This window comes from Eriocheir sinensis, unplaced genomic scaffold (assembly GCF_024679095.1).
Source record: "Eriocheir sinensis breed Jianghai 21 unplaced genomic scaffold, ASM2467909v1 Scaffold159, whole genome shotgun sequence".
In the NCBI taxonomy this organism is placed as follows: domain Eukaryota; kingdom Metazoa; phylum Arthropoda; class Malacostraca; order Decapoda; family Varunidae; genus Eriocheir; species Eriocheir sinensis.
Window position 1 is genome coordinate 363,473 of NW_026110950.1, and position 8,394 is coordinate 371,866.

The 8,394-nt window shown below is 46.6% G+C and overlaps 1 long non-coding RNA gene across 4 annotated transcripts; it reads left to right on the forward strand.

Annotated features, from left to right (window-relative positions):
- Positions 1–3,378: 3,378 nt before the first annotated feature.
- Positions 3,379–5,339, forward strand: LOC126990365 (uncharacterized). 4 transcript variants are annotated; one of them, XR_007744292.1, is made up of 4 exons: positions 3,379–3,632; positions 3,766–3,833; positions 3,967–4,170; positions 4,239–5,339. It is a non-coding gene; the product is annotated as an uncharacterized LOC126990365 (long non-coding RNA). The 4 variants fall into 4 exon arrangements; XR_007744294.1 differs by having other exon boundaries at positions 3,379–3,564; XR_007744293.1 differs by lacking the exon at positions 3,967–4,170.
- The last annotated feature ends 3,055 nt before the right edge of the window (positions 5,340–8,394 follow it).

The window sequence follows — 8,394 nt, forward strand, 5'->3', positions numbered from 1 at the left end:
TCGTTTTAGGTCCGTGCCAGTATCTCATTACCTACTTTATGAAACATCAGTATCTCTTCATATATCTTTTCTACAAACCTTCAACAGTCACGGAAACGCTTTGAAAATCCAATTCAAGGACTTTTTTTTTACTCCTGAAAATAGGGGATAATGTTTACGAAAGCGCGTCGCCTCCTCTGGCGGCGGCCGCGGCGACGCAGCCGGTGTTGCGAGAAAGACCTCCTCGATGAAATAAGTCACATATACATGTGGGGGGGTCAAGGTGGGGGTGCTGGTTAGAAGGGGCGATCGAGGGGGGCGCCGACCCCACGTTAGTAGGTCGTAAAGTTCGGTTGGAGTGGTTTAACTATGCTCCCCGACCTAAACCCTCTGCGAGCTATTTCACGGCTGCGGCGACTGCAGCGTCGCCGCGGCCGTCGCCAGAGGAGGCGACGCACTTTCGTAAACATACAGCACGTTTGTAAGCTCCCCAACCAAACACGAAACACGACGAAAATTCCTTGTATAGTGTTTTTTCACATTTGTTACCTTCTTTATGCCCTTGAACTGACTCCTCTGCTGTAAGAAAAAAAAACTATACGAGGAATTTTCGTCGTGTTTTGTGTTTGGTTGGGGAGCTTACAAACGTGCTGTACTGGACTGTAAGACTGGCCTTTAACATCAGGTTCTTTTTTTTCGCTATCTTTTATTTGCATTATATTTCTCACACATGAGTTATCCCTTTACTTTTAGTTGTTGTTGTTTTCATGAGAACCCTGGAGCCTAGATTTAGGTCAGATGAGAGTGTGACGTCATCATGCTGTGCGTGGAACGACTGTGTATTCTTGTAGTATTTCCGCGAGAAACTATATAGAGGTGTACAGATAGAACCTAGAAGAGGGTAAGTGGAGGAAGAAAAGGAGGAAGAGGAGGAAGCAGCGGAAGAGGTGGAGGAAGACTTTAATCCAGACCCAATAATTCGTAGATAAAACTTTCTTCTCATAAGGATTGAACCCCATTTTGCTTCCCCATCTCTTTCATAGCATTTACCCGTTCAGTCATTTTTCCGACACACTCATAGAATAAGTTCCGCACAATGGCAATATAAATAAAAAAAAGCTGCATGCCGAACTTTCATCATCAAATGAAACTCCTATGATGTGAAAAATCAATGAAAGAAAAGAAAAAAGAGAAAAAGCACTTGATGGTAGCTATTTTTTTCGTTTGTTTGTGTTAGGAGAAGTGGTTTACAGACTTTTTTGTGTGTTATTGTTTTACCTTTGAGCTGCTTCCTATGATGCGAAAATAAACAGATAAATGGGAGAGAAAAAAATGAGAAAAGCACATGATGGTGAGTGCTTTCTGATTGTGGGAGAAGTGGTTTAGTTTTTTAGGGGTGTTATTGTGTTACCCTTGAGCTGCCTCCTGTGATGCGAAAATAATTAGATAAATGGGAGAGAAAAAAATAGAAAAAGCACATTATGGTGACTGTTTTCTGATAGTGGGAGAAGTGGTTATGTTTTTTTGTGTGTGTTAATGTTTGCCTGCTATGATGCGAAAATAAATATATAAATGAGAGAGATAAAAAAAAAAAAAAATGATGATGAGTGTTTTCTGATTGTGGGAGAAGTGGTTGGTGTTTTTTTAGTGAGTGAGTTTTGTTTTGTCTTTGAGCCGCCTCCTGTGATGCCAATAAATGAATAAATAATTAACAGTGCATATCCTTAACCCAACAAGAGGACACTCGACTTATACATGACAACTCCTAGGCCGGTATTCTCAGACGCTTCTGTCTCTCATACCAACTTTTTCCACAGGGGTCAAAGGAGATCAGTCGGATTCTCATGAGTGTTTTTTTTAGGTCCATAGTACAGATAGGAGGTCAGACTACCACCAGGGTCATTAAACTACCCCTGGCAATACCCACAACGCCTACGAAAGCTGTGTGTGTGTGTGTGTGTGTGTGTGTGTGTGTGTGTGTGTGAGAGAGAGAGAGAGAGAGAGAGAGAGAGAGAGAGAGAGAAATATAAAAATAAATTCATAGATGGAGAGCAAGGATGAAAGAAAGTTAGAAATAGAATGAAGTAGAGAAGAGAAAAATAAAGAGACAGACGACTTAAGAGAAGTGGGCCCCGATGCGAATGTTAGGAAACTCTAGCGGGCCGTCCTCGTGAGCGTCAGCACTCTCACTGGTGTTTTCTCTCCGCAGGTGTGTGGGTGCAATGTATACCTGAATGATGTTAATTGGTGAACAGATTCCTACCAAGTAAAATCAATCAATCAATCAATCAGAGAAGGAAAATATAATAAAAAAGAAAAAATGGAATGAGAAAGAAAAGGGAAACGGATGCTGCGTCGCAAGCCGTCGCGAGGACTCCTTTGGATGCTTGTGCGCGTTTCCCAGGCCCGTCGGTCTTCCATCCCTGAACCGATAAACGCGGTGACCGGCGCCTTCACAGTAATTATGATTAATTTTATAATCCAGTCTGGTAGTTTTAAGAAGCGAGTTCTTGCATCCTCGCCTCGGCGGGGGTGTGGAGCGCCAGCGAGCCCAAGGTCTCCCTGGCGAGCATGGCAGGACTGGAGGGCTCCCGGCAGGGCTCCTCGGCGTCCCTCGGGGCCCCGACGGAGGTGCCGGAGATCTTCAGGCTACAAACCCGGGCAGGTGAAGCTCGTTAGCCGTGGTTGGCAGTCTGCCTAGGAGAGCAAACTCCGAACAATAAACCCGGGCAGGTGGAGCTCGTTAGCCGTGGTAGGCAATCTGCCTAGGAGAGCAAACTCTAAACAAACCCGGGCAGGTGAGGCTCGTTAGCCGTGGGAGGCAATTCACCTAGGAGAGCAAACTCTATACAAACCCGGGCAGGTGGAGGTCGTTAGCCGTGGGAGGCAATTCACCTAGGAGAGCAAACTCTAAACAAGCCCGGGCAGGTGGAGGTCGTTAGCCGTGGGAGGCAATTCACCTAGGAGAGCAAACTCTAAACAAACCCGGGCAGGTGGAGGTCGTTAGCCGTGGGAGGCAATTCACCTAGGAGAGCAAACTCTAAACAAACCCGGGCAGGTGGAGGTCGTTAGCCGTGGGAGGCAATTCACCTAGGAGAGCAAACTCCGAACAATAAACCCGGGCAGGTGGAGGTCGTTAGCCGTGGTAGGCAATTCACCTAGGAGAGCAAACTCTAAACAAACCCGGGCAGGTGGAGGTCGTTAGCCGTGGGAGGCAATTCACCTAGGAGAGCAAACTCTAAACAAACCCGGGCAGGTGGAGGTCGTTAGCCGTGGGAGGCAGTTCACCTAGGAGAGCAAACTCTAAAACAAACCCGGGCAGGTGGAGGTCGTTAGCCGTGGTAGGCAATTCACCTAGGAGAGCAAACTCAAAACAAACCTGGGCATGTGCTGCTCGTTAGACGTGGTAGGCAATTCACCTAGGAGAGCAAACTCTAAACAAACCCGGGCAGGTGGAGGTCGTTAGCCGTGGTAGGCAATTCACCTAGGAGAGCAAACTCTAAACAAACCCGGGCAGGTGGGGCTCGTTAGCCGTGGTAGGCAATTCACCTAGGAGAGCAAACTCCGAACAACAAACCCGGGCAGGTGGGGCTCGTTAGCCGTGGTAGGCAGTTCACCTAGGAGAGCAAACTCCGAACAACAAACCCGGGCAGGTGGAGCTCGTTAGCCGTGGTAGGCATTTCACCTTGGAGAGGAAACTCCGAACAACAATCCCGGGCAGGTGGAGCTCGTTAGCCGTGGTAGGCAATTCACCTAGGAGAGCAAACTCTAAACAAACCCGGGCAGGTGGAGGTCGTCAGCCGTGGTAGGCAGTTCACCTAGGAGAGCAAACTCCGAACAATAAACCCGGCCAGGTGGAGGTCGTCAGCCGTGGTAGGCACTAATCCTAGGAGAGCAAACTCGTAACAATAAACCCGGCCAGGTGGAGGTCGTCATCCGTGGTAGGCAATCTGCCTGGGAGCAAACTCGAACAATAAACCCGGCCAGGTGGAGGTCGTCAGCCGTGGTAGGCAATCTGCCTAGGAGAGCAAACTCCGAACAAGAAACCCGGCCAGGTGGAGGTCGTCAGTCGTGGTAGGCAATCTGCCTAGGAGAGCAAACTCCGAACAATAAACCCGGCCAGGTGGAGGTCGTCAGCCGTGGCAGGCAATCTGCCTAGGAGAGCAAACTCCGAACAATAAACCCGGCCAGGTGGAGGTCGTCAGCCGTGGTAGGCAATCTGCCTAGGAGGGCAAACTCCGAACAATAAACCCGGCCAGGTGGAGGTCGTCAGCCGTGGTAGGCAATCTGCCTAGGAGAGCAAACTCCGAACAATAAACCCGGCCAGGTGGAGGTCGTCAGCCGTGGTAGGCAATCTGCCTAGGAGAGCAAACTCCGAACAATAAACCCGGCCAGGTGGAGGTCGTCAGCCGTGGCAGGCAATCTGCCTAGGAGAGCAAACTCTAAATAAACCCGGGCTTGTGGTGCTCGTTATACTGTCGTAGACAGTCCACGCGATCTGAACACCAAAGAAAAGGAAAATAAAAAGGAACACCAGAAAAATGGAAAATACAGAAACGAAACATCAAGAAAAGAAACAAAAAGATCATCCACCTTTAGGCCCTAACATCGCCAAAATTATGGATGGGTCTCTTCTGGGGAGAAAGCGGCTCATCCAGACCAAAGAACATCAACCAAAGGATGATATGAATAAATGAAATAGAAAAACATAAAGAAAAACACAAACACATCAAGGAAAGAAAAATATAACAAACATCATCCACCTTCCGGTCCTGACTAAAATCACCAAAATTATGGGTGGGTCTCTTCTGGGGAGAAAGCGGCTCACCCAGACCAAAGAACATCAACAAGGGATGATATAGAAAAGAACACCAAAAAAAATGGAAAAAGAACAGAAAAAACATCGAAAAAGAAAAGCAACAGAAATAAATCAACAACATCAAGAAAAGAGAAATACAAAGAAGCATCATCCACCTTTCGGTCCCAAACAACATCACCAAAATTATGGATGGGTCTCTTCTGGGAGGAAAGCGGCTCATCCAGACCAAGGAACATCAACAAAAGGATGATAGGAAAAAAGAACATCAAAAAGCATCAATAAGAAGTAAAAGAAAAGAACAGGAAAACATCGAAAAAGAAAACTAAAGCAATAAAAAGAACGAAAAACACGACATCAAGAAAATGAAATAAAACAAACATCATCCACCTTTTGGCCCTAACAACATCTCCAAAATTATGGGTGGGTCTCTTCTGGGAGGAAAGCGGCTCACCCAGACCAACGAACATCAACAAAAGGATGATAGGAAAAAAGAACACCAAAAAAGAACACCAAAAAAGAACATCAAAAAAGAAAACCAACACCGAGAAAACACAAAGGAAAAAAGAAAGAGATTGAAAAGAAAAAGAAAACAAATATAAAAAAGAAAAGAAAGAAAAGGAAAAAGAAAAAAAAACAAAAAAAAATTAATATAAATAAATAAATACAGAATATAGTAAAATTAACTAACTGACTCTAACTGCTTAACTAACTATCAAACTATCTATTTAACTAACCTACCTAACTGACGGTAATACAGCTGTTTGACTACCCATTAACAAACAAACAACAAACCACTTAACGATCTAACATGGATAGTGAGGTAAGGTGGGATTAGACTTACAGGAGCTGCCTTGTATAAACCAACCGGCCTCTCGCAGACTCCTGACGTTCTTATGTTCTTTTACGTTTAAGAATATGGCCCTTAAACCCCATTCACACCTGTACTAATACCTGACTGGTTGGGTGACTCTTCTACCTCTGCCTGCCTCCCCTCCTGCTACTGTCTCCGCTATCAGCACACAATCTACGCTCCCCCATAAAACCCACACCTAACCTAACCTAACCTTCATGTATATCCCCTTCACACCCGTACTAATACCTGGCTGGTTGGGTGACTTTTTCTACATCTGCCTGCCTCTTCCTGTTACTGTCTCCGCTATCAGCACACAATCTTCCCTCAACCATAAAACCCACACCTAACCTAACCTAACCTTCCTAACCTAACCTTACTGTATACCCCTTCATACCTGTGCTAATACATGGCTGGCTTACTTCCCTACATTCAACCACTAACACCTCCCCCCCCCCCCCACACACACACACACACGCATAAAACTATCAAACCCTCATTTAAAACAATATATGAAGCACTCACAAGAAAAAACACCAGGACGCAACACTGTATAAGGCAAAGATGATGGTGGGAAGAGGGGTGAAGGGGGGGTGGGAGGTCACACGATAACCTACGCATTACCCCGGCGCGCTCCTCCGTCCCCTTGGCCCGTGACCCCGCGCAGGTAACAGCAGACCCCCTCAGCCGGCGACACAGGACCGATTGTGACACGCAGCTTACCTTTCCCAGGCATACCCATTTCACTGACCCACGCGTGAGGAGGAGGAGGAGGAGGATAAAATAGCAAGGGAAAAAGACGACGAGGTAGAGGTCAAGAAAGGGGAGCTAGCGAGAGGGAGAAAAAGGAGGAGGAGGAACACAAAGAAACACAAAGGAAGAACAAACAACAGCAGAACTGCTGGTCCTTACGAGGCTGTTTGTGACAAGCTACACTAACTATCTAATCAAAGGTGGAAGATGAAGGAAGGCAAAGGTGAAGGCTCCTCCCCACCCCCCCATCCCTCCAGCCAAAGCTGGCAGGAAAGGAAAAAGAACCATGCAGCATGGAAAAACTGCATGGAATTTATGTAGGAAAGAGGAAAGAACTACCATTACTGCTACCACTAACCGGGCGATTAAAGCGGACAAAGACACCAGTATTCGAAAGAACTTAACGTTATTACGACAATGAGTAATATCTTAGTTGCTGGTTGGATTCAAAATACTTGTCTAATCTATTCTTGAAGGCCGTAACTGTTGTACTATCAACGACATCACAGGGAAGAGAGTTCCAAACATTAACAACTCGATTGAAGAAGTGTTTAGCTTCGTGCGACGATAATCTTTTACCACTTATCTTCAAATTGTGATTTCTTCTTGTTCTATTTGTGTGGGGGGGGTACGTGTGTTTGTGTTTGTGGGAAGTACGTGTGTTTGTGTGTGTGGGGGGGGGTACGTGCGTGTGTGTGGGGGGGGTACGTGTGTTTGTGTGTGGGGGGGGTACGTGTCATTGTGTGTGTGTGGGGGGCACGTGTGTTTGTGTGTGTGTGTGTGTGTGTGTGTGTGTGTGTGTGTGTGTGTGTGTGTGTGTGTGTGTGTGTCTAAGCCATCTATTCATATTTATCTATCTGCACATTACGTCGATATCTGAATCTATCCGTTAATGATATTTAAGAGGCAGGAATTGGTTGTTTTTTTGGGTGTCATCACTAAAAATTATTATCCAAGCTTATGACGATTACAAAATGTACAAATTGCAAATATTAACCTCGCCCTGATCCTCTTGTTTCAATCACATACAGAAGAAGAGCTAAGTTATTAAGCAATAGAAACTCCACAAGTAAACGCAAGAAAGTGTAAATACTGACCTCTTCCTGATGCTCCAATTTCTAACATGTACAGAGAAATCTTAGGTCGGCACTGTCAGACCCTCCACACCTCACATCAACAATTTCCAAATGCCAAAAGAAGACAAATCAGGTTCGAATGAGATTTTTTAAAGTTCTTTGGTACAAAGGAAGGGCCAAACTACCACCAGGGTTATTAAGCTACCCAAGGAAATGCCCAAAGCTCCTAGGAAAACCGTGTCAAATATGTGTGCTTGCGCCGATATGTTTAAGAGTATGTTTGTCAAGGCCAGGAGGTTCAGATGGTTATAGGACTGATTGAAGCCAGGAGAACGGCGGCAACTACTTCAATCGAGTCCAAGTATGATTATACCTTCACCAGGTTTCTAAGGAAATAGGATCAAAACAACCAAAAGTGTAAGTGTAAACATGTTAAGGTACAAAGTCCAATACACCTTCCGTACTCTCCAGTAGACCGCGACCGGACCCAGGGAGAGCGGCAGCCAGACCCGGCAATTGTGAGTGGCGCCTCGTGGGAAGAGACGCCCGTTGCGGTGATGTAGAGACGCACACTGCCTCGTAGACGTCACTCGATGGAGGAGGACGGGCTCAGCAGAATGTCAGCTGCCTGAGTGCCCGTAGATGATGACGCCGGGGTAGACGGGGAGCCAAGGACGAACAAACGGTGTCAGCTCGGCGAGGAGACGAAACTGGGTAGGTGGGACGGAGGCGCAAACAGGCCGTGCCCAGTGGACTGCGGGGCTCCAAGGTTGAGAGGGAGGATAGGGGACGCAGGTCCAGGATCGCTCTTGGGTCAGTTCCGCTCTGCCTCAGCTCTCGGGCAACCACACCACCTTGGCTCGCTTCGACGCTGCGTGAAGTCAGGGCGCCGACCGTGAAGCTGAATGAGACTGCAT